Here is a 27,084-nt window from a genome sequence, read left to right as displayed (position 1 = left end):
TTTCACGTTCTCCACTTGTGTTTTTAGCTCTCATCTGCCTCTAAAACTCAAAATGGCCGCTAGGGGTGCGCGCACCCCGCGATTTTTTGAAAAAAAATTAAATGTTTTTTTCACCCTTCGGGGTCCTTCAGGGACCCCCTGACAAAGGCTAGGGGGTCAGGAACTCTCTACCCTGCCCCCTTTTCACGTTCTCCACCTTTCTTTTTCCCTGTCACACACACAACTCACAAAATGGCGGCCGACACTTCCTGATTTCGACCGATTCGAATGTTGACTGTCATGAATCCACCAATCAGAATTACGCTCACGCACGTTAGGGTGCGCGCACCGGGCGCATACGGTGCGCGGACGGTGCGCCGCTATAGATATTTATGTGCTTTTAACTGCAGTTTTCTCAGGAACTACTGAACAGATTGACACCATATATCCAAAAGGCACATGCCTGACCTGAGGACTACCTCTTTGCCAAATTTCAAGTAATTCTGTTCAGCCGTTCGGGCTGTACCTTCGACTAAAGGTCCTATGGGAAAATGCATGGGGAAAACGCGTTTTGGGACCCCCCTTTTTTCTCGGCCCCCGCTTGACGAATCCCCCCAAGACTTTCAGGGTAGGAGCTGAGCGGAGCGCCCCATTAGTTTTGAAAATTTCGCGAGGATTCGTCAACCGGCGCCAAAGTTATTCAAAATAGAATTTTGAGATTTCCTATGGAAACACAGTCCTAACTATAACTATCTACTGGCGACCGCCAGTAGATAATATATATATATATATATGTGTGTATATATATATGTATAATACAATAATAAATATTAAATATAATAAATAATTAGATTAATGAGATTTAATATACATTTCAACAAACATAACAGATAAATGTTATTAAACAAAGTTAAACTCACATACATAATTACCTACTGGCGGTCGCCAGTAGGTAGTCATAGTTAGGACCTATTTTCCATAGGAATTCCGCAACATTCTATTTCCAATAACTTTGGCGCCGGTTGACGAATCTTCGCGAAATGTTCAAAACTCGTAGGGCGCTCTGGTCCACTCCTATCCTGAAAGTTTTGGGGTGATTCGTCAAGCGGGGCCGAGAAAAAAGTGGGGTCCCAAAACGCATTTTCCCCATGCAATTTTCCATATAAACCTTTAGCAGCGGCTACAGCCCGAACTGCTGAACGTAATTACACCAAATTTGGCAAAGAGGTAGCCCTTGATTCAGACTAACGCCTTTTTGTTAAATGGTGTAAATCCATTCAGTAGCTGCTGAGAAAATCAAAAGTAAAATCATATATATATCTATGGCCGCGCTGGATCCGCGCACCCTCCCGATGACAAGCTGTATGCTAATTGGCTGTCAACACTCCAAACCAGGAAGTGTTGGCAGCCATCTTGTGCCTCGGTAGAACCGAGGCACAAGAAAACCGTAAAACAAATGTGCAAAATGCAAAAAGGGGGCAGGGTAGAAATACCCTGACCCTCCTAAGCCTGCTTAGGGGGTCCCACAAGGACCCCCAAGGCCCCAAATTCTTTTTTATTTTTTTTAATATCGGCAAAATCCACGCTGGGTGCGCGGATCTTGCCGATAAAAAAAAATGAAGCGCGGGCTCCAGCGCTTCCTTGCTATTTAGCCCCCGGGGGCAATATTGATAATGTAAAGGGTGGCCCAGAGGGGCCCCCCAAGCCCATGGGACCACCACCCCATGGAGCTTCATCACAATATATGTGGGGGGCTCATGGCCAACACACAGCCCCGGGGACCGTCACCCCCGGGGCTTGTTTTTTTTTATTTAAAAAAAAAACATGTGTGGGGAGGCTTGAGCCCCCCATGCCCCGGGGACTGCCACCTCCCTGGGGCTCTACATATTCAAAGTAGGGGTGTCCGTGACGGACCCCCAGCCCCAGGGACCACCATCCCTTGAGGCTTGGTCAATGTTGGAAGGGGGGCCTCGCAGCCCCCCTCCTGGAGCCCCTGATGGCCCTGGGGACCGCCACCCCCCCAGGGCCGGCTCCTGCAGTGTCCTGGGGTGCCCACTCCCGAGACACTGTAGTTTGCTATGGCAGGGCGGGAGCCTCGCAGCTCCCGTCCTGCCATAGCAAACTTGGTTTGGATTTTGAAAGACAGAGCAGGGAAACCTGCTCTCTCTTTCAAAATGCAAACCAATTTGCTTTTCCACACGTGGAGCTGCATCTTATCACCTCCCCATGTGGAAAAGCAATGCCGGATCCTGCAGGTCGCGGGGAGCCGGCGGGACCGTGGGGGGATTGGGGCCCCCCACGGTCCCCTAAGGAGAGGGCCAGCCCCGAGGGATGGGGTCCCCAGGGCTATTAGTGGCCCGGGAGGGGGCAACACAACCCCCCTCCTCAAATTTAAAAAATAATAATAGAAAAAAACAAAGGCCAGTCCTGGGGATGGGGTCCCCGGGGCCATAAAGCAAGGCAGCCCCCCTCCAAAAAGAAAAGGAAAAATAATGGCAATGCCCCGAGGGGCCCCCTTCCCATTTTTCAAAAATAAATACAATTTGGGGGTAGGCCCTGGGGGATGGGGTCCCCAGGGCCAAGAATATTAGGAAAAGAAGGGGGGCCACACAGCCCCCTTCTTAAAAAAAATAAATGACAGGCATCGCGCAGGAGGCCACGCCCCCTCCTTTCAGCACTCTGCAAATGCAAATGCAAATGCGCCAGGGGGCATGTTTGCAGATGGGGAACAAATTCCCCTTGAATACTGGGGGTCCATGTGGGTCAACTAGCCCACCAGGAACCTCCAGTATGCGCCAGGGGGCTGCGTTGCAGAGAGGTGCTCTGAGGCCACGCCCCTTTTTACACCTCTCTGCAACGCAGCTCTGTGACGCTTAATGGATGTAGCTGGTGGGCTAGTTGCACCGAAGAGGCCCTTAGGATTCAAGGGGACTTAATCCCCCAACTTAAAACGCACCAGGGGGCAGGGCTTGAGGGGACATGTGTGCAAATACACCCTGTGGTGCGTTTTAAGTTGGGGAATTAATTCCTCTTCAATCCTGAAGTCCCCTTGGGACCAACCAGCCCACCAGGTACCTCCAATAGGCGCCACAGAGCTGCATTGCAGAGTGTTGTATAAAGGGGCGTGGCCTCTGAACACCTTTCTGCAACGCAGCTCCCTGGTGCATACTGGAGGTACCTGGTGGGCTAGTTGGCCCCGAGGGACCCTCAGGATTAAAGAGGAATTAATTCTCCAACTTGAAAGGCGCCACAGGATGTGTTTGCACATATGTCACCTCAGGCCCCGCCCCCTCATTTCACCACTGTGTAAACGCTCCCCGTGGCGCATTTTAATTTGGGGGATTAACTGCCCTTGAATCCTGAGGCTCCCTGGGGGCCAACTAGCCCACCAGGTACCTCCGGTAAGCACCACGGAGCTGCATTGCAGAGTGTTGCAAAAAGGGGCATGGCCTCTGAACACCTCTTTGCAACTCAGCTTTCTGGCGCACACTGGAGGTACCTGGTGGGCTAGTTGGTGCCCAGGGACCCTCAGGATTGAGGAGGAATTAATTCTCAAACTAAAAACGCGCCACAGGGCGAGTTTGCAGACATGTCAAATCAGGCCACGCCCCTTCCTTCACCATTGTGAAAACGTGCCCAGTGCCAAGTTGTAAGTTGGGGAATTAATTATCTTTCAATACTGAGGGTCTATGAGGGCCAACTAGACCAACAGGTATCTCTAGTATGCGCCAGGGAGCTGCATTGCAGACAGGTGTTCAGTGGCCACGCCCCTTTTTACACCTCTCTGCACTTACTGGAAGTACCTAGTGGGTTAGTTTGACCCTATGGACCCTCAGAATTAAAGGGGACTTAATCTCCCAACTTAAAACGGCCACAGGGCACATTTACACAGTGGTGAAGGGAGGGTGCAGGGCCTGAGGTGACGTGTGCAAACACGCCCTGTGGCGCATTTTAAGTTGGGGAAATAATTCCCCTTCAATCCAGAGGGACCCTGGGGGCCAACTAGTCTACCAGGTGCTTCCAGTAAGCACCACTGTGCTGCGATGCAGAGAGGTGTTGCTGGGTTTGCCCCTCTTTACACCTGTCTGCAATGGCGCTTACTAGAGGTATCTAGTGGGCTAATTTTACCCTATGGACCCTCAGGATTCTAACCACCTACACACTTGTCTTTCACACCTTCAATTCCCCAGTCAGTATCCATACACTTCCAGCAAACACACGTTCACTCCCCTTAACCTCCTCCAGTGACCCATTCAGCACCATGTCTTAATCCATTCACTGCGCCAAAACACAACCACTTATAAACTCACCTAGGCACTTTCCTTGCATTATTCTAATCATTCAGTCAGTACCCAAGTACTCATGCAGTGAGCCAGGCCTTAGCACATGGACTGCTTCAAACGCCTATCCATTAAGCATGCAGTCCTCTAACCACCTACACACTTGTCTTTCACACCTTCAATTCCCAAGTCAGTATCCTTACAATTCCAGCAAACACCCTGTCACTCCCCCTGCACTCCTCTAGTGACTCATTCAGCACCATGCACTAATCCATTCACTGTGCCAAAACCTAAACACTTATAAATTCACCCAGGCACTCTACTTGCAGTACTCTAATGATTCAGTCAGTACGCAGATACTCATGCAGCGACCCAAGCCTTAGCACATGGACTGCTTCAAGCGCCTATCCACTATGCATGCAGGCCTCTAACCACCTACACACTTCTCTTTCACACCTTCAATTCCCCAGTCAGTATCTATACACTCCAATAAACACCCTGTCACTCTCTTTGCACTCCTCTAGTGACTCATTCAGCACCATATACTAATCCATTCACTGCGTCAAAACCCAACCACTTATAAATTCACTCAGGCTCTTTCCTTGCACTACTCTAATCATTCAGTCAGTACCCAAGTTCTCATGCAATGAGCCAGGACTTTGCACACGGACTGCTTCAAATGCCTATCCACCATGCATGCAGTCCTCTAACTACCTACACACTTGTCTTTCACACTTTCAATTCCCCAGTCACTATCTATATACTCCAATAAACACCCTGTCACTCCCCTTGCACACCTCCAGTGACCCATTCAGCACCATGTACTAATCCATTCACTGTGCCAAAACCCAAACACTTATACATTCTTCCAGGCATTCTGCTTGCAGGACTGTAATCATTCAGTTAGTGAGTAAGTGATCATATAATGTCCCAGGGCATAACACAAACACTGGTAAAAACCTTTGTCCATTACACATGCAGACCTGTAATCACCTATTTAGTTATGTATACACCTTAAATTACAATTTCAATTAGTGAGGAGAAAACAAAGTGGTTAAATGGTTTTTATATAGAATGTGTTTGTATAATAATTGAAAAGTATAATTTATAAATTTATTAAATTACATTTATTTATGTTTACTTTTTACAGATATTGTTTATCATCATTAAAATAAAGTTATAATGCCTGAAAAATCAAGAAAGAGAAAAGGACAGAAAAAGGAAAAATATTCAAAGAAAATTTAACAAGTATTGGGTGACCAACATCATGTGGCTAAAAAGATGCAGTCTTCTGGTAAGATAACCAAGGAATTTATTTAAAAACTTTCAAAGCCTACAAACAGTGTGCGGAATGTGCAAACTAATGACAAAGATTCGACTAGACAAAAGAAAATCAATAACAGGAAAAGAAAAAAAGATAATTTACATGCAAAAGATTCAAAGTATGGTAAAAGAAGGCAAAACCAGTACAAAGAAATAGAGTGGTTCTTAATTTGCTGAAAGATATGAAAAGATATAGAAAAAGAGCACAATTTTATAAAAAGAAGAAGCATATTGAATCCATTGTTGAAAAGGCTTTTGCAGGGAAAAGGAAACTATTTATTTTAGTTTTAAACAGAATTCAATCACTAGATAAACCAATCCATTTAATGAAGGCCAAAAGTATGAGTAAAAGAGTAATTAACAGACCTAATTTTTGTGATTTTTTTGTGGGTGAATGGAAACACAGTTAAAGTTCTGAGCCTTTCTATAATGAAGAGAGTTATTTACAGACCAATGATTTGTTGCATGCAGTTGATACCAGTGGTCAAGCTTATGAGGTTAGAAATGGTTGTCCGATTGAGAAAAAGAAAATGGTTCCCAGAAATGCAGAAGAAGTGATAGCTGATGAAGTTCTAGGCAGACATCCTAAAGCCCCAGTGTACACTTGGGATTGCAGTAGTATTTGTAGTGTACGACAAGAATCTATTGATATTTTACGCAATTTCTTACAAGCATATAGTAAAAAATCAGTTAAACAAAAGATTAAGATATTGCAAGGACTAGACCCTTGCAGAGTGAGAAAAAATACTGGTTTGCAAGGAAGTTTTTTCACCATTTCAGGATGTTAGCAGTACACCATACTCAATTGCGGAAATTAGCCAGAAGATTGTATTATGCAAAAAGTCCAGCACTAATGTTAAATGAGTTGAACGGTGCTCTTTTGCGTGGATCAGTATCAGATGTGAAGAAGGTTTGTGATGAAATTGAGTTTTGTTACTTTGGTCCTGAACAAGAGAGTGCAGAAACTGATACATTAATAGAAGAAAATGTTGAAGAGAATGTTGAACATAGTAGTACATAAAACATTTTGAAGATCAAATTACAAAGTTTAAGGTGATTTCAGGTGAAAGGCCAAAATATTCTTGTATTTGTTGCCGGTAAACTCACTATAAAAATCAGACTAGGACTGTTGATCTGTATTTAAAAAGTGAAAGAGAAAATAATGATAAGTGGAAGGAATTTGCAACTTATTTGTTGGTAGAGAATTGTTTTGATTTCGGTTCTGACCAGCGTATTTGCAAATATTGTTATAACAAATTAGATGAGAATAAAATGCCAACTAGAGCTGTTCATAATAATCTAGAGTTGGTTGCTATCCCTCCAGAACTGATAGATTTAAATACCTATGAGTCTATTCTCATTCAATGTGTTCACCCGTTTCAGGCTATCATTCGTATGGAGCATAACACAGGTAAATTGCCTCCTTCAGATTTACAGAGAGGATTAAAAGGAAGAGTTGTATATTTACCTCTAGATTTAAAGAAAAATATTGAAACTATTGGTGTAGAGAATGTAGAAAATGAACCACTAGTTACTCTAGTTAATGGTGTTCCTACTAAGAATAAGAAAATCTGGCAAGAGTTAGTGGATATTAGAAAAGTGCAAAAGGCAACATTGTATCTGATAAAAAATAATGAGTATGTAGGAGAGAAGAAATAGATTTAGCAGAAGACACTGACATGTCAAGTGGACAAATTGAAAAAGTGGACATGTCCAGATGTGAAGAAATCTATGAACATTACAGTGTACATCCACTTCATTCCAAAGAAGTGATGGGGAATACTATTGATTTATTCCAAATGAAAAAAGCAAAGGGAAGTCCCATGAGTGTATGGGAAAAAGTTTGGAAGCTCGTTGTTTTCCGCAGTTGTCCCAACAGGAAAAGGTGGACGATATGATGAACGACCTGTGCAGATTCTTGCATCTGAATGTCGTACAACACGATTGTATGCAGAAGATCCAAGATTTCGACAATGTATACCATATATATTTCATCTTTTGTTTGAGAGTGACTTGTCTGGACAAGTGAATCACATATTGAAAACAGGAGTACATTTTCAAAATGTTTCTGCAAAGGAATTTATTAATAAAGTACATCAAAGAGATGATCATTTAGAATCTCAGCTGATTAATCTGATGGCATGTCAGCATAGCACCAATGAGTATTGGTACTGTCATCATGGAGAACTTAAATGTATGCTTAGAAACTTAGGAACTCCTACGTGGTTCCTTACCCTAAGCTGTGCTGAATACGCTTGGGATGATTTACTTGAATTTCTTCAAGAGGCAAATTTTAATATAAAAAATATTGAATACAAGACACCTGGAGAATTGTGCTCTTTGGATCCTGTTAATGTATGCAGGTATTTCAATCATAGATTTGAAGCTATGATGTCTTTTATCTGCAATAAAAAGAATCCTCCTCTTGGAGAAGTTGTGGATTTCTTTTGGAGAGAGGAGTATCAAGCTCGAGGTGCTCCTCATATACATATGCTCATATGGATCAAAGATGCCACCAAATTTGGGACTGATTCTGATGATACTGTTTTGTCATTCATTGAAGAATATGCCACATGTGCCATACCCAAAAGCACAGAAGAAAACAATTTAAGACAACAAGTCTTACGATTCCAAAGTCATCGATGTGGAAAATACTGTCGACGAAAGTACAAGTCTAAGGAAAAGTTTTATATCAAATGTCGATTTGGATTTCTACGTCCTGTAATATTAAAAGGAAGAGTAAACAGTTTTATACCAGCAGTGAGACATACTATCACTAGAAAGTCTCAAAAAAATTCCTACAATTTGAGAAGATGTGAAGAATCAAAATACATAAATGATTACAATCCGGTTATTCTCTCTATGTGGAATGCTAACATGGATATTCAGTACGTAGCACATAATTCCATTGCTGTCGCTCGGTATGTAACATCCTACATTACAAAATCAGAAAAGATGGAATTAAAAGAAATGTGGTAAGAGATTGCTCACGAGGAGAGTCTAAGTAAGGAATTATACAGTTTCAGTTTGAAGATGTTATCCCATAGAGATATTTGAGCGTATGAAGGCTCAGATCAGTTATCATCTGCAAGTTTATACTGCAAATCTTGAAGAATCATTTGGGTGAGTCTAGGTCTTGCTGCAATACGAAATCGAGTTATTAAATTTGTACAAGAAATTGAATATTTAGCATTAAATGAACCAGAAAGTACAGATATTCTGAAAACAAATATGTTTAACACATATTATCCAAATAGAAGTCAATATCTTGAGAACATATGTCTCTATGAAGTGCTGCAAAACTGCACTTTTAAACAGAATACTACAGAAAACATCAATGATGGAAAATATGCAGTTATTGGTTCCGAAGGATGTTTGGTGAAACAAAGGAAAGGAAATTTAATTAATCACAGGAAACTGAGTTGCGACACTCCTGATAAAAGGGAGTTTTACAATTTAGCACTTTTGCAACTGTTCAAACCGTGGCGTTCAGAATTGGAATTACTTGGATATTTTCACAGCTATGAAGAGTCCTTCAATGCTTGTAAAGATACCATAGAATGTTCTGTTTTTGAAAATTATGTGAAAATGTTGAACGATTAAATTGATCAAGAAGTGACTATTGCAGCTGAGATTGCTAGGGACAGTTCTCAAGACAGTAAAAGCTCTGCTCCACTGAGTCAAGATCCACTAGGACAACCAATTGTTGAAATTGAAGCAGCAATCACCATGAATGAGGTGGAAACAGCAATGCATCAAGTTCAAGAAGATATTATGGACTTAGCCAACTTGGAAGAACAACTAAATGTTGAACAGAAAGAAATATATCAGCAAGTGAGACAACAGATTGACCATGGATTTCTTCATGAAAAGAAAGAATGCACATGCCCCTCATTTCAACCTATACGAATGTATGTGAGTGGACAAGCTGGAACAGGTAAAAGTTTCTTAATTAAAGGAATCACCAGTTATCTACAGAAAACAACAGACTCACATTTGTCTTGTGTTGTAACTGCTCCAACTGGGTTGGCCGCACACAACATTAAAGGAACTACATTGCATCGTTTACTCATGCTACCTGTGGAGCATGAAAACAAATTGGAATATCACAAGCTATCTGGAGAAGCTTGTTTAGAAGTTTCAAGACTACTAAAGAAAATGAAACTTCTGATATTGATGAGGTAAGCATGGTCTCAAACTTAATGCTTGCTTTTGTACATTTAAGAATGCAGCAAATTCTTAAAACAGAGTATGATGTGTTATTTGGAGGAAAACATGTCATAGTTTTGGGAGATCTACTGCAACTTACTCCCGTAAAAGGACAACAAGTATTTAAAACACTTGCACATGAAGACACCAAAAAGTCCTTGGAAAGTGTTAGAAATCTTAACATTTGGTCATATTTTGAGTACAAAGGACTCACGAAAAATATGCGACAGGCAAATGATGCTGAATATGGAAGTATTCTTCAAGATATAAGAATTGGAATACTGACAGAACATTGCAAACAAGCTTTGCAAAGTCGACTACTTACAAACTTGTTTCCAAATGAAAATATACTTCCTGAAAAAATATATTAAAAAGTTGCAGAAAATAATTCTATAATCTGCTTAATGCCAACAGTGTGTGAGTGCTCTATTTTCAATAAAGAACTTTTGAAGCTAGAAAATGAACAAATAATAAAAATGGAAGCCATTGATAAAATAGAGCATGAAGGAATCACTATTATTTTGACAGACAAATTGAAAACAAAGTTGGATTCTTTAGAAAAATCTATTTCTTAAACTGCAGGTTTAGAAAATAATTTTTATGTATGTGTAAACTGTCGGGTTATTTTGCGGCGTAATTTGGATGTTGAAAAAGGTTAGTGAATGGATCAATGGGAAAAGTTGTTGATTTTGTGAATTATCAAAAAAAAGATGGAATTGAATGTTTAAAAATTAAATTTGATCAGATTGAAGAAGTGAAACAAATTGCTCGTTGTTCTGCTTGTTGTTACAGATTTGTATGTACGCGAAAACAGTTTCCTCTTTCTTTGGCATATGCAGTGACTATTCATAAATCTCAAGGATTAAGTGTAGACAGTGCTTTGGTGAACATTGGAAGCACCGTGTTTAAAGAGGGTATGGCATATGTTGCTTTGTCGCAAGTCAAGTTTATCTGGTTTGTTTTAGATTGATTTTGATAAGTCAAAGATTACTGCAGATGGAAACTGTGTAAAAGAATATAATAGGTTAAGAAGAGTGTATGCTCCCCATTTAGGGCAATATCCTGTGTTTGAAAAGCGTGTGGTAGGTTGAAAAAGAAGATTTGAGAATATCTGTAGTGAAGTTATAGAGAAGGCAAAAAATCATAATAATGTTAGGATTGCAAGTAAAAAGAAAAAGGATACTGTAGAAGAGATTGTTGGTTATCAGTTTGAAAATACTTCTGGCATCAACTGCTATGCTAATGTAGTGGTCAATGTTGTTTTTTTTCTTGAAAGATTGCAGGAGCAAATTGAGGGGCATCGGGAAAAAAGATTTTGTTCCTTGTTGCCTTCTGTTTATGAAAAATTGAGAACAGATAAAACTAAAATGCAAAGCGTTTCTGATATTCGTAATCTTTTGGATATATGTTCTGATTCTACACAATTTACGCAGAATATCCATCAAGATGCTCAGGAATTTGTATGCTTATTGTATTGGAAAATGAAGGCATAGAAATTGAAAATCTTTTTGGCCTTCATTATAAATGGGAACATCAATGTGAAAATTGAATGTTCACATGTAGCACTGACATAGACACTGAAAGATTTATATATTTGACAGTACCAGACTGGAAATCAGTGTCTTTCAATAAACTAGTTAAATCAGCAAATCAGAACATGGACTGTAGCCAATGCAACTCAGAAATGTTATCAACATTATTTATACAAAGATATGGACAATATATAATTGTAATGATGCAACGTTGTACAGCTGATGGAAGAAAATTGGAAACCTTGATTAAAAAAATTGTAGCCAGTCAGCTATCAATTTCAGGAAGAACTTTTGTAGCAGTAGCAATAAATTTCCATGATGGTCCTTCTACAACATCTGGATATTACACTGCGTATTTAAAATGTGATAATTGATGGGCCTATTGTAAAGATGCTCAATTGGATTTCAAACAACGCTTGCCTCGCGAATAACCAAATTCCTACCTAATATTTTTAAAGCCAAAGTTTTAGGAACATAATTCAGTATATTAGGAATATGTTAAAATGTCTTATATGATTACTATTGGACAATTTCAGTTTAAAGGATTTCAGCAATACCATTTGGCCCTGAGGAAAGGTATACATTTGAATTATGGCCTTTTTTTTGCACATTCTCACAGCATATATTTATTAAAACCTCATTTACAGTGTACAGAAATTATAAAAATAATTCTTTATTGAATCATTATTTGAGTACTTTCAGATTCAAGTAAAAAAAATTGCTTAGAAGAACCATTTTAAATATATGTGTGATTTGAATGAAATGGTTTGTTATTGATGATGTATGAGTAATAGTTTATCGTATTATTTGATTTCTTACATATTAAAGTAAGATATTTCTCTTAGAAGAAAGCATTTTACATATGAGTGATTTGTATTATATGGTTTGTTATTGAGGATGTCGTTTTTGTGGACTATTAAAAAAAAGTTGGATATATGATAAATATGTTAGAGTATTGTTTTTTTTTTAAACAATCTAATTGATTGTTCTTTTTTTGCCCGCTGTTATGTGATGTGTACAATTGAAATCACTGTTTGTAGTGAAATTCAAGTTATTCTGAGAACAGCAAAAAAGGCTAAGAAAATAATTTAACAAAATGTTAAAATTATGTTGTGTTGTAAAAAATATAATATTATATATTATAACTGTATTTTCTCTTCTCTTTCACAGATACGAATTCTAACATTTGAAATTTTCTGAAATTTAAATTATAAAAATAAATGAAAAAAAGTGTGTTGCATTTTTTTTTCAACTAATGTGAAGGTACGTTTAACTAAGTATTAATATGGACAATGGGCTGTGTTTCCACACTGGTGAAGAAAGGGGAGATGGATGGAGTAGATATGTATGGAAAGATGCTCAGTGTGCATTTTAAGTTACAGGATCAAGTTAACATGAATACTGAGTGTCCCTGTGGCCAAGTAACCCATCAGATATATGTAGAAAGTGTCAAAGACTTGCATTGGAGAGAGGTATAGAATGGGACATGATTTGCCAAAACGTAAGTACTTATACATTTATCTTGTTCTCTGTTTGCAGTACTTAAATTACTCTACTTATTACTCATATAGTTAAGGATTGGCCTAGTCATTAACCGTAGTACAAGAAAATGACTTTATATACTTTGCAAAAAGATCTGTAAAAAGCATTAAAGTATTAATACAGTCTTCAAAACAGCAAGTGTAAATCTATGTAGGTTTGGAATCTCCTTGTCATAGGATATCATGAGACCTGAAAAAAAAAAGATTTGACTGGTCCATAATATTTCCCATTCTACCTATTGAAGTACCGCAATCTTTTCAATCATTCTACTTTGAGCATCTTTGGAGACAATAGTCTGTGCTTAGCTCCTATCATTCTAGTGCAATTTTTAAAACAAACTAGTACCTAAATGTTCTTATTCTAATAGTCTGCCAATCCCTAAGCACTTATAGGGCAATTTTAGAAGCATCCTATGCCAAAAATATGTCACTTTTTGTAACATACTTATAGCGCAAGACACTCATTCCTCTTTACAAAGAGAGGAAAAGGGACTCTGTGTACCTTTCCTTCTCCATGTAAATACGACCTCATCATACACACCACTTTGTGTTGAAAGGGCGTTCTATAGGTGTTGCTGTGCGTTATTGCACAGAACACTCATAGAGCAAGACACATCTCCAGATTGATCCCAAATCATAAATCTGGACATGTGTGTGAATGCTGCACCATCCTCCAATTGGTGTAGCAAGTCACAACAAGGATAATTGTTTTCATTTCTCCTCATTTTTTCTCTTTCAATATATGCTACAATGCTCAGCATACAGTGAAGGAGAAAAATACCTTTACTGATTGTTTTTGTGCATGAAGGTGTATCTTCCTGCAGAAAAACAAACTCCACACGACACAGATATCCTTGAACCATGGTGCAAGGGTGCCTGTGTCACCACATGGCTGCAGTTTAAGCAGCAGTGCAGAGGGAAGCATAGACTTGCAACATATTTATGTACATACGTTGCAACCCTGTGCTTCAGAAGTACCACAGCACACTGCAGGTAAAGAGCTTACTCTGTGATGCTGCAGCACTTCCTCATAGTTCTGCACTTATATATTCACCATACACTACTAATACATTCTTTCAGTCAATTATGCACTACACATACATTCATCTAAATTTTCACACACTATCGTACAAATATAGCTCTTTTTTAACCAGAGAAGTTAGTTCTGACAAGAACTTTTATTTTTCTTCTTTTTTGTTTTATATATTTTTTTGATTTTCTGACCAATTTTTAAATTTTGGGGTTTTTTCTTCAAAAATGAAAAAAACAGAACTGGAGGAACAAAACAATGAACTTCAGAAAAAAAACTCTAACAGCGATGATTCTCTTGCAACCGGCAAACTAAATCAATGGACTGCTCTCCATAGCACAGTAATTTGTTGCACTTCATGCAGAGCACTTTTAGGGTTGCAAATTGAGGACGTATGTCCAGATGTTCTTCAGAGGCAGTCGTCCTGGAAGTACTTGGTGCTGAAGGTGGTGGAAGAACTCGCATTCTTCGACACTCCTCAAGTGCCAGGTTAACCGGATGCAAAGTCTTCAGATGCTTCATCATGCTGGCTGTACCACATGAGTACTTCTTTGTGGGATCACCACGTGACAGCACTCTTTGACAGATTTTACATGTCACTTTGGTGGTATTGGTCTTACTTTGTCCCTCTGGGAACGTAACATTTTTTCACACAACAGAAGTATATATTTCAGGGCGTGGTGGTTCAACCAAAAATTCATCATCTGATGAATGATGACTGCTGTCCTGAAGCCATTGTTTCTGCCAAAAAATTCGTACTAAGTGCCCAATTAGCCACAAAAAGGTTCTTCAAAGAACAGAGATGCTCCTCCAAAGAAGGTCTAAGAAGAATGATTGAAATGGGCGGGGTCTTTCAATAGTTAGAATAGGAAGTCTAATGAACCAATCAAATCTCTTTTTTTCAGGTCACATGGGATCCGCGCACCCTGTGCATAGGCAGCAAAAATTGCATTAAAAAGTAATATAGGTTTATTAAAAGTGAACATACATTCTTTTTATGAGTAGCTTAGATTATGTCTTGCCTTAATATTTATATTAAATACATATATATATCTTTTTTCACATTAAAATATTTCGTGGGATGTATATGACGTCACGCGGAAGCGCGCGAGCGTCACGTTGCGTACAACGTATTAAGTCGCGTACGGGTCGCATAGCAATCGCACAGAAAAATAAGTATTCATCGCACACCCTATGTGGATCCTGAACATCAGAGGTAAATTGGCGGCTAGGTTCCGCGCATTGTTCGAGAACGGTACGCATTGGGTGCCCAAAAAATTGATGAAACCGTGAGCCCAAACTGTGTGTCCTATGCTGTGAAGTCATGTGCTTTGGGCACTGTGCCACACCTGTCCAAGTAGTCTCAACAATATTTTATACGTAGTAGGTGGAAGTTGAGCCCAAACTGTGTGTCCTATGCTGTGAAGTCATGTGCTTTGGGCGCTGTGCTACACCTGTCCATGTAGTGTCAGCAATATTTTATACGTAATAGGAAGAAGTTTTGTTTGGAACATGGTAACTTGTATATGGTGCTGGTAAGTGATCCACAGCACTTGCAAAGGCAGTGCACCCAGGACATGCAGCAGACATGCAAGGCTTAGGTGGACGTGAAAGGAGTTGACCATGTGTTTGGGATGCCCTGCTATGCGTCAGTGGCTCTGCTTGTAGTTGCACTGGCTTGCCGTGTGCCAGTCTTCTGGATGAAATGGCACAGCTTGGTGCAATGAGCCGGGTCTGTGTGCAATGGGTGCAGGGCAGGGTTGTGGTGGGAGTACGTGTGAAGGCCATTTCACGCACGCTAACTATGATGAAGGACTTTTGAGTGTGGGATGTCCACTCGTTCTCAAATCAGTCAGTGGGTAGTCTGGGAGACGGATGCAAATATTATCATATCTGTCAGGGGGGGCTGGATATTTGCAAGTTCCTTCTCGGAGCAGCAGATGTGTTAGTGGAGAGGTGTGGCTCACTGGTTGGAGGCGGCAGACCCGTAAGCAGAGAATCGGCCAGGGACCAGGGTTCAATTCCCGACGCGGCAGGGTCGTGGACCAGGGTCAAAACGGACTCGATAATTCTCGCCTCGGTACCTACTCTAACCAGGAACACACTCGGCAACTCTGGGCATTAAGCTTGCCTCCTCTCTACAACGGCCCCCCCCCACAGACGCCAGGGATGCCTGGTTTCACCTTGGAGATACCCAGAAAGGGACCATCTCACAGGGATAGCCAGGACGGGTTCCCCAGCGGTCTACAGCGCCGGGACGCCCCGTTGCTGGGGCAGCTGTGTGCTTTACAAGTCTACAACATTTACATTTACATTTACATTTACATTTACATGTGTTAGCGCAAGATAACTTAGACAAAGAACCTTTCATTCTTACAGTAACTTCTCGAGGTGCATTCATGATGACCACTCTGGTCATCATGGATGAGATGCCCAGCACATGACACATGGGCGGGTTCACTGTGTGTTACGTTGCCAAACAGCTGCTCCTCCCTCCAACGAGCCCCCACACTTTTGTGCGCTGCACTGTTGTATCCCATGCACTCCTATGGCACACCTTTGTAATGCCTATTGGCGCATGTCCTGTGGCATTCCAATCAGACCGTGACACTGCCGTTTGGAGGTGGTGCATGCCACTTTACAACATCGACTACTGCAGCCTTGTGGCGGCCACAGCAGAACACAGAGACACACTTACCGCACTTCTTGCACACGGACATGTGTGAGACACCCCGTTCCCTTTGCCGCTTGTGCATGCAGGAGGATGCGTGTATAGCTACATCTCCAGGCTCACTGTCAACGCTGAGGTGACATGGTAACATCCACAGAAGACAGCACACTGTAATGTTGCTGGGCCGGTGCCTATCATGCTAACACAATGACCACATGGACATAATTGGTCAGATGCGAGTTTGGAAGGCGTTGGCGGTCCTGGGGTTGTTGCGTGGAGTGGTATGGCCCTCATGGGTATCCATGTATCATGCTCATTGACTCTATGGCACCTGTGGGTTTTCAGGTGTGGCCCTTGGCTGTGTTCCTTTTCATGCTGCAGGTAGTCGTCCTGCTTAACACCAGCAGAAAGCAGGTGTAAAAACGTTAGTGCTAACGTGGCTTATCACCGGAATTTGTTTCGCTTCAAACTTTTTGGCTTTCGTTGTGAAAGTTGTGATGTGTTTTTTTCATGTACAGAAAAATAAATTAACTGGGCAGTGTATCCCATCAAGATCCAGCACCTGACCCACTATTCCCAATTAATATAAAAACAATGAGATTTCTTTATTGATTTTGTGTGTACACTGTAAATGCACCCACTACCACAGTGGAATCAATACAGGATTTTAGTATCTAGAATAGATCGCAAAGGTGCACCTCATGTGTTTTTGCACAGGAATGCCTACTCTGCATCTCATTATCAGCACTTTAATGCAACTAAAGTTGAGATAAATCTAACACAATATTCAGAAGCTGGTGCAAACTGCAGAAATCACCAGTATTCCTGCGAAAACTGCCCCAAAATTTAACAACATGGTGGACACCACCAAATAACAGTAATAAAAACGAGAAAGAGTGACACATCACTTAACAACCAAAATCTTTATTGAAATTTTAAAAAGAGAGAGAGACACTGCCACCCCTGTGAAGCCATGACCAAATAATTACCTGATTTCACCGGAGTGTCTACCAGTGGGCACTCGACGTGCCTGTCAAAGCTCCGCGGCCCGGCAAATTGCACAGATGTAGCTGAGTCCTGAGTCATGAATGGCGGAGACCACATCAGCTTCTTCGGGCCCGTCAGATCTCACACATGTCGCTGAGTCCAGAGTCATCAATGGCAGAGACCACATCAGCTTTTGGGGCCGCTAACCCTGTGCAACACAAGTCAGCGCCACATGGTGGTAGGCTGCTGACAGCCAAACAACTTAGGGTGCGACTAACCCTGTGCAACTCAAGTTGGTGCCACGTGGTGGTAGGCCCCTGACGGCCACATCAGCTTGGGGTGGCACTAACCCTGAGCAAGTGAAGTCCGTGCCATGTGGTAGTAGGCCCCTGACAGCCTTGCAGCTCAGTGTGCGACCAACCCTCTACGCAACTCTTCATGGACTCATTATGATTCAGACCCGTGGAGCATCCACCATCCAGTCACCACCGGCAATAAAGGATGTGACGTTGTCGATGCATTATATTTGCGTGGTCACCTGGCCTGTTATGCATGTGCTGGATGGGTGTGGTGTGTGTGCAAACCTGCCATCAGGGAGTGGTCGTGACATGTTGACAACTAGAGCACTGACCTGCCCACCAACAGCGAGTACGCCTGCATCAGGTAGGCATGTGGGGGTGTGAAAACGTGTTTTCTCGATGGATTTTCCATTGGAAATTTTAGACAAGGCTACAGGTCAAACTGCTCAATGGAATTATACCAAATTTGGCAGGGAGCAGGGTCTTGCTTGGGCTTTCTCGCATCGAGTGAAAATATAAAAGAAAGGTCTTGGGGGCAATTTAATATACAGGAGCTCTGTTTCTGCAAGATAACTCTTTCACAGTGTCTCTGCCCAACATCACCACTTAGCAGCTTAGCCGTTAGAAGCCAGTCTGTCGGCTCACAGCTCTCTACCTTTGCGAGCTACTACGCTACTGGGCCTGTACCTCTGCAAACTACTACGGTGCTGTTCCTTTGGGAGCGGACGGCTCGTAATACTGCATCTGTGAGTCGAGCAGACGGGCCGCAGTTGTCCCTCTGTGAGTCTGGGTGCGAACTGTTCATAACTCACACTACATAAGCATTGAAAAACCATTTTGTGATTCAGTCCATCAGCTGGCATCTGTCTGAGGCATTTCTGAAAACATATCGGAGTTCTTTCTGTGAGAGATACCCTTTTCACGCTGCCTCTCCCACATTAGCAGGTAACGCAACCTCTTCCCACATTACCGACATACCCCCAACAACCTTCTTGGACCCGGAAGTGTCCCTGTGCGGTTGGACAAATAAGAATCTTAGTCTTGTATAGGTTTACATATGAAACATTTTATTTAAAGAAAACAACAACAAATACAACTGAAGGGAGTCTGGTGCTGTGGTCGCTGCCACGAAGTTGGGGTCACTGCCATTCAGGACTCAGGACACAGTTCCACATGTGAGATTGGCTTGTGTTGAAGAGGATTAGTGGCACCACATGTCGTTGGCTTGTGTTGAACAGGGTTAGTGGCACTTTGTGTCGCCGGCCTTGCATATGGAAATATGCCAAACAGATCGAAGGGAGTCTGGTGCTGTGGTTGCTGCCACGGACTTGGGGTCACTGCCATTCAGGACTCAGGGCACAGTTGCATTTGTGGGATTGGCTTGCGTTGAACAGGGTTAGTGGCACCACCTGTCGCGGCTTGTGTTGAACAGGGTTAGTGGCACCACGTGTCAAAATTTCAAATTGAGAGCTCTGTTGCTCGCAGTGTAGACTGTTGTTGAGTGTTTGTTTGCACTTGAAGATGAATTTGTTGATTGTACTAAAGGTATAACTGATATAAAAAAAGTTCTTGAAGCAAGGATACTCAAAGGATATTATGTAGGTTTTAGGCCTGTGATAGTTACCTGCCTAGTGGACTCTGTAATTAATGAATCAAGATTTAATTTTAATTGTGAGCCCTACTGACCGCAGTGTAGGCATATCATGAAAAGATGAAATATGTATAGAATACACTGTCAAAGTGTATGAGCCTGTGATGCTGCTTGGTGCGGATGGACCGCAGTGTGAGCTATGTCTCTTGCCTACTGCGTCATCTGCAATTGTGACTGTATCTGAATTGTGAGTCCTTCTGACCGCAGTGTAGGCCAGAGGTAGCGGTGAGAAAGGGCCCACAGCCACATGCATAGGTTGGTGGTTGCTGCCACGGACTTGGGGTCACTGCCAATCAGGACTCAGGACACAGTTACACATGTGGGATCGGCTTGTGTTGAACAGGGTTAGTGGCACCACGTGCTGCCGGCCTTGCATATGGAAATATGCCTAAAAAATCAGAGGAAGTCTGGTGCTGTGGTCGCTGCCACGGACTTGGGGTAACTGCCATTCAGGACAAGACACAGTTACACATGAGGGATCGGCTTGTGTTGAACAGGGTTAGTGGCACCACGTGTCGCCGGCCTTGACTATGGAAATATGCCTAACTAATCAAAGGGAGTATGCTGCTGTGGTCGCTGCCATGGACTTGGGGTCACTGCCATTCAGGACTCAGGACACAGTTACACATGTGGGATCGGCTTGTGTTGAACAGGGTTAGTGGCACCACGTGTTGCCGATTTGTGTTGAACAGGGTTAGTGGCACCATGTGTTGCAGCTTGCGTTGAAGTTGGCCTGAATAAGTCCATGTGGTGATGACTTGTGGTGCAGTGAGTTAGTGGCACCTGAAGCACTCAGCGTGTGTGCACCCTGCGATGATGCGTGGTCGGGACGGGCCTCACTGGTAGTAATGCCTTTACATGCTTTGAAAGAATCTTCATAGCAGTCAAACTTTCCAAGTAATTCCATTTCAGTCCTCCAAGGTTTGAAGAGTTGAAGAATACCTAAATAGAAAAGCTCTCTCTTATCTGGAATATCACAACTTAATTTCCAGTGATTAATCAAATTTCCTTTGGCATTCTTTAAGAAACATCCATCAGATCCAATTACAGCATATTTCACTTTATTTATTTTGTCTGTAACATTTTTTCTAAAACTATAATGTTGCAGTATTTCATATAGACATATGTTTTCCAGGTATGGACTTCTATTTGGATAGTATGTGAGGAACAGGAATTGAGTTATCTGCAACATATTGTATGTCCATATTTGTATTCCACATCTTCAAAATTACTGGATTGTAATCATTAATGTACTTTGATTCTTCTGTTCTTTTTATATTTTAAGTATTTTTGGGTGATTTTCGAGTGATAGTATGCCTCACTGCTGACATAAAACTGTTCACTCTTCGTTGCGATGACTTATGGTGTTCTGAGTTAGTAGTACCTTTGGCGCTCAGCGTGTACATACCCTGCGATTATGCATTGTCCGGGAGGGCCGCATTCGGAGCAATGTCTTTTGTCTATTCAAGTCTTCCTCAGTAAGGCGACGTGTCAATGTCTTGTGGTGCACTGAGTTAGTAGTACCTTTGGCGCTCAGCGTGTACGTACCCTGCGATGATGCATTGTCCTGGGGGGGCGCACTCGGACCAATGTCTTTTGTTTATTGAATTCTGCCCCAGTAAGACCAAGTGGTGATGACTTGTGGTGCACTGAGTTAGTGGCATCTGAAGTATTCAGCGTGCATGCACCCTGGAAAGATGCGTGGTCCGAGAGGGCCGCACTGGGAGCAATGTATCTTGTGTATTGGACTGCGTCATCTGCAATCGCTATTCCATCTGAAATGTAAGCGTGACTGTCCGCAGGGTAGATCGAAGGCAGTAGTCTGTACAGACGTAAGTCTGCGGTGCTGTGCTGCTGGGTTCGCACGGGGCCTGTGTCGAGGAGAGCCACGGTCATGGCGGCAGCCTTGTGGCAGGGTGATGCCCGCCGCTCTGGCACAGTTGTTGGTCTTCACAGTTCACAAGTGAACCATGCCCAGAGCCCTGGCCTATTTTTTCACACTCCTACCCTGAAGTGGTGTACGTCAGACCAGCCCACTCCGGTTACCCTTATGCCTACAGGGGGGGACGATACAGCTACATGACTGAGATCATCCCTAGTGTTTGCCGTAACATGGTTGGGTCCACTGTCAACAACAGTACAAGCACCAGTAGTATTTGTGCACATGGAGAGGTGTGTGTTCTGCATACTGGGATGTGTCCAGCACATCACCGCTACACTTTGCATTGAGTGCATTGTTATTCATCGGTGAATTGCTTCCTTCACATATAGTTTGTTCACACCTGTCCCAGTTTTCAGCTATTGCGTGGCTGAGGGGCCATGCCGTTTTCTGAAAGTTCACTGTCTTGTTCTGCGCTGCCTCAGTGGTAGAGGGGGGGTCCTGAGGGTGGTGGTGGGTGTTGTGGCATTCTTGGGTGTCGGAGCTGCTTCATCAGTAGGTCTATAACATGTGTTGGTCTTCAGATGTGGTTCTGGGCTGGGCTCCCTTTCATACTGTATGTAGTTTTTTAATATTTAAAAAACAAGAAGACATTAAATAATAAATAAAAAAATGCAAAAACAATTTTTAGGATATTAAAGTTACCAAATATCACATTTTTTTTCAAAATTACTGAGAAAAACATAGGTTTTATGAACATTATAATTAGAAATTAGCATATAAAAAACCTTAGAAATTCCCTGAAAAAACCATAGGTTTCAGGCACGTTATAGTTAGAAATTAACATTTTATAAACCTTAGAGATTCAGTAAAAAAACATAGGTTTCAGGCACGTTATAGTTAGAAATTAGCATTTAAAAAACTTTAGAAATTCACTGAAAAAACCATAGGTTTCAGGGACGGTATAGTTACTTGGTCATTGGACTCATAGTATTGCGCGCTTGTTGTTTGACTATTTCAAATAGTTCCTTGGGGTGGTTAATGGCTTGGTTCAACTGAGTTTTGAAAAAGTCTGCCTTAGCCTTTTGAATCTTCCTGTTGTGTGCATTCCTCACACACTTTTTTTCTTGGAGGGGCGCTGTAGTGTCAAGAATTTCAAGCATAGTGGAGTTGTAAAAGACTGTGAGGTCATAGACGTCAACCATGTCTGTCTTGGGAGTTAGGGTGGAGATGCATTGGTTTACTAGGTCGGTGGGGTTAATATTTTGTATATTTCTTTTCCACTGTTTTGTTTTTGGGAGTTGGCCCTTTTTTGTAGCTACCTCAATATTGATGAAGAACAGAATGCTGTAATGGTCCGTCCAATCATATGGGGTGATAGATTCTAGTGATACAGTGTTTGTTTTCGCTATGATGAGGTCTAATGTCTCTCCCTTGTTGTGGGTTGGACTGTCGCAGAATTGAGAAAGATCCTGATCTGACAGAAAAGATTTGAGACAGCTTACAACATGGTTGTTTGAGTTATTCCAGTGGAGATTGAAGTTGCCCAGAAAAATCTGTGGTACTTGTGAGTTGTCGTTGGATGTAATTACTTCCATTAGCTCATTGATGAATGTCAGATTATCACCAGGGGGCTGGTAAATTATGTGAAGTTTGCTCACGATGCGCTTGTCATCGGAGACGTTGACACAGAGATATTCACAGGAGGATAGAGAGATGGGGTCTGCTTGATTGACTGTGATTGTGGTACGATAAATGCAGGCTAGTCCACCACCAGGGTTCACATTTCTGTCCAGGTGGATTATGTTGTGACTAGGAGGTACCAGTAGGTCTAGGATGGGAGAGGAGGAGCTATTTAGCCATGTTTCTGTGAGGACGATAATGTCTAGATCATTCTCTAGGATGAGGTCGTAGATGTCAGGAGCAGGGTAGAAACACCCTGACCCCCTAGGCCTGCTCAAAACAAAAGAAATTAAGCGTTGTATCCCGCGCTTCGTTTAATTGAAGCCCCCAGGTGGGCCTGGCCCCGGGGGAAGTAAAAAAATGTGTGGGGGGCTCCAATCCCCCCACACTGCCCCAGGGACAACCACACCCGGGGCCTTGCATACATTTTTGCGGGGGGCACATGGCCCCCCCGCAGCCCCGGGGATCGACACTCCCCAGGGCTTGTTTTTTTAAAGTTTGGGGGGCCTCTAAGGCCCCCCAAGCCCGAGAGACCACTACCCCCGGGACTTACATTGATTATCATAGAGGGGGCATACTGCCCCCCCCGCAGCCCCTGGGACCGCCACCCCGGGGGCTTCTTTTAAAAAATATATATATACCTGTGTGGGGGGCTCAAGCACACCCACACGCCCGGGGACTGCCACCTCCCCGGGACACTAATATTTAAATTTGGGGGTCCGTAACGGACCCATGAGCACCAGGAACCACCACCTCCTGGGGCTGTTTAGATGTTGGGAGGCTGGAGCCTGTGATGGCCCTGGGGACCGCCACCCCCCAGGGCCAGCTCCTGCAGAGTCCCGGGGTGCCCTCCCCCGGGACACTGCAGTTTGCTATGGCAGGGCGGGAGCCTCATGGCACCCGCCCTATCATAGCAAACTGTGGTTTGGATTTTGGAAGACAGAGCAGGTAACCTGCTCTCTCTTCCAAAATTCAAACCACATTGCTTTTTCCACACGAGAAGCTGCATCTTAGCAGCTTCCCTGTGGAAAAGCAATGCCGGCTCCCGCAGGAGGCAGGAGCTGGCTGAGACTGTGGGGACATTGTTGCTCACCCCACGGTCCCCTAAGGAGAGGCCACAGGCCCCGGGGATGGGATCCCCGGGGCAAGAATTGGCCTACCCCAGAATAAAAAAAGTAAAATGTTTTTAAAAAACACAATGGCCAGCCCTGGGGGATGGGGTCACCGGAGCCATAAATGGCCTGAGGAGGAGGGCCACGCAGCTCCCCTTCAAATATATTAGAAAAAAAAACCACTATCAATGCCCCGGGGGATGGGGTCCCCGGGGCAAGGAGTGGCCTGGGAGGGGGGCTACGCGGCCCCCCTCCCAAAAAATAATTATTTATAAAAAGAATCAATAAAGCACGCAAAGGCCGGCCCCGGGGGATGGGGTCCCTGGGGCCATAAACGCCCAGAGGAGGGGGGCCCCGCAGCCTCCCTCATTAATAATAAAAAAAAGAAGTTGGGCCATGCCCCGGGAGATGGGATCTCCGGGGCCCAGAACTGGCCACAGGAGGGGGGCCCACGTGGCCCCCTTCCCGTTAATATATTTTAAATATGGGGGTCAGGCTCTGGGGGATGGGGTCCCCAGGGCCCAAGAACAGTAAAATGAAGGGGGGCCACACAGCCCCCCTTCCAAAAAAAACCAACTTGCGTGTGTGCTGGAGGCCCCGCCCCTCCCAGAAAACACTCTGCAAATGCACCCTGTGGCGCGTTTTAAGTTGGGGAATTAATTTCCCATCAATACTGGGGATCCCTAGGGGCCAACTAGCCCACCAGGTACCTCCCATAAGCACCACAGGGCTGCGTTGCAGAGAGGTGGTCCAGGCCACGCCCCTTTTTACACCTCTCTGCAACACAGCTCCCTGGTGCATACTGGAGGTACCTGGTGGGCTAGTTGGCCACCAGGGACCCTCAGGATTCAAGGGGACTTAATCCCCCAACTTAAAACGTGACACGGGGCACGTTTGCACAGTGGTGAAGGGAGGGGGCGGGGCCTGAGGTGACATGTGTGCAAACACGCCCTGTGGCGCGTTTTAAGTTGGGGAATTAATTCCTCCTCAATCCTGAGAGTCCCTTGGGTCCAACTAGCCCACCACACAGCATTAACACGCTGTTATTTTCCCACAATAGACTGCAAAATGCAAAATTGCGCTAAGCTAATTTTGCGATGATTATCACTCGTTCTTGAGAATATGCCCCATTGTTGCTTGACCTTGTCTATGGTGTTCAGACTAAATCCTGGGAAGAGACAGAACACAAAATCATATGCAGGTTCTGTTGGGAGACATTGTTTAGTTTGCATGAACTACTTCGCATGCCATTACAACGCGGTTGTTACAACGTCTGTGTTGTTACATCGCATGCGTTTCATCGCAAGTCGTTACAACGACTTGCTGTAGGGGCGGAAGGTGTTGGATTTACAATCCAACACCTTTCCTGCTGTTGCACAAACTGGAGTTGGAATAGTAAATTAAGTTCAGCTCCCCCCTACGTTGTAACGACTTGCGATTTTATCGTATGCAATGTAACAACGCGGTCATTGTAAAGACCGCATTGTAATGGCCTGCAATGTATCACATGCGCTCTTTCAACATATATTCGGTTCTGTGTGAAAGTACAATGTGGCACAAAAGTGACAATGCCTATATAGTAACATGTGGAAAAGAAATACGGGCTACAATGTGGACATCTAAGTGAACATAGGGATAATCACAGTGGGCCATGCAAGAAACACACAACTGCAGCAAGGTGGCTTGTTGCGCTGCACTGCATCACTATCCCATGAATATGCCCTGGGATGTAATGCAGTAGTCATAGAACCCTGGATGGGTTCTAAAGCAATGGACACATTTGAAGAAACTGACAGCAGGGCAGCAGCTCCCTCTAGTTTCCAAAGCAAGTACCTTGACAGTGAGCAAAACCAGAGAACAGAAGTTAATTCCTTATGAGATCTGTGCAAAATTAAAAAATTAGCAACTGCAGACAATGTTAAAAAGAAAGTAGTTATATTCTCATATTTGTCTTCTTAGATCTATTCAGTGCACTTTAAACATTATTGGATAAGCTTTTGTCATGGCTAAGACAGATGTGATCTGAACGAATCTATGTACCAAATAATTCCTCAAATTTGAATAATAAATATGCATTATACTGTAGACATAATGGAATCATAATATGCTTGTAACATATAACCATGCTCTCTTTCTCCTTTATACTCTGAAATACGAGCATGTATAGAGCATACAAATATGTGCCAGTACACATGGAATGAAGTACACACTGCCGTCCATTATAAGAATATCGCAAGCCACCAAGACGTTTCATGAAGTTATGGAGGAACGGGGCCAATGTTGAGTTCATTGATAAGGCCGTGGAACTCCAATATGGCTTGCAAAATCTTTTTAATGTATGGCAGAGGGTATTTTATTTCACATAGTATACCATTAATCTTCCCACAAACTGCTTGAATCCTTTGTGTTTTGCTATTTCATGTTCATTGTGGAGAAGAATATTAAAAACAGAATATCTACTGTAAAGTTAAACAAACCAAAAAGAAGTTAGTAATTTTTGCAAAACAATATTAACGTCAATGTATTGTAAGTCATATTTGAATCTTTTGCTGAGATTGAGTAGAAACATGCTTATATTCTATCTTTATTGCTATGACCAAGAGCATAAATTATTTTTGTTAGAATAGCATATCAGAAAAAGGAAAAGCAAGTTCTTGTTTGCCAGGTTTAAACTGCAGCTGTAAATTGTAAATTGTGCGGACTTTTATGTCAGAATTCAACTGTAATAACAAATCACAGTAGAGCAGCTATGAAATGTATTTTATTACAGCTAACTACAAATGTTTCAAGTCACCAGTAATGAAGAAATAAGATATGGCTTTTATACAGGAATTGAATAGTCCAATGTATAAAAAAATATTAATAACTTGTTACTTTTTAAACCTAACCCACTACCTAAGGAAATGAG

This window comes from Triturus cristatus, chromosome 8 (assembly GCF_964204655.1).
Source record: "Triturus cristatus chromosome 8, aTriCri1.1, whole genome shotgun sequence".
NCBI lineage: Eukaryota > Metazoa > Chordata > Amphibia > Caudata > Salamandridae > Triturus > Triturus cristatus.
Note: the sequence above shows the minus strand (reverse complement) of the source record.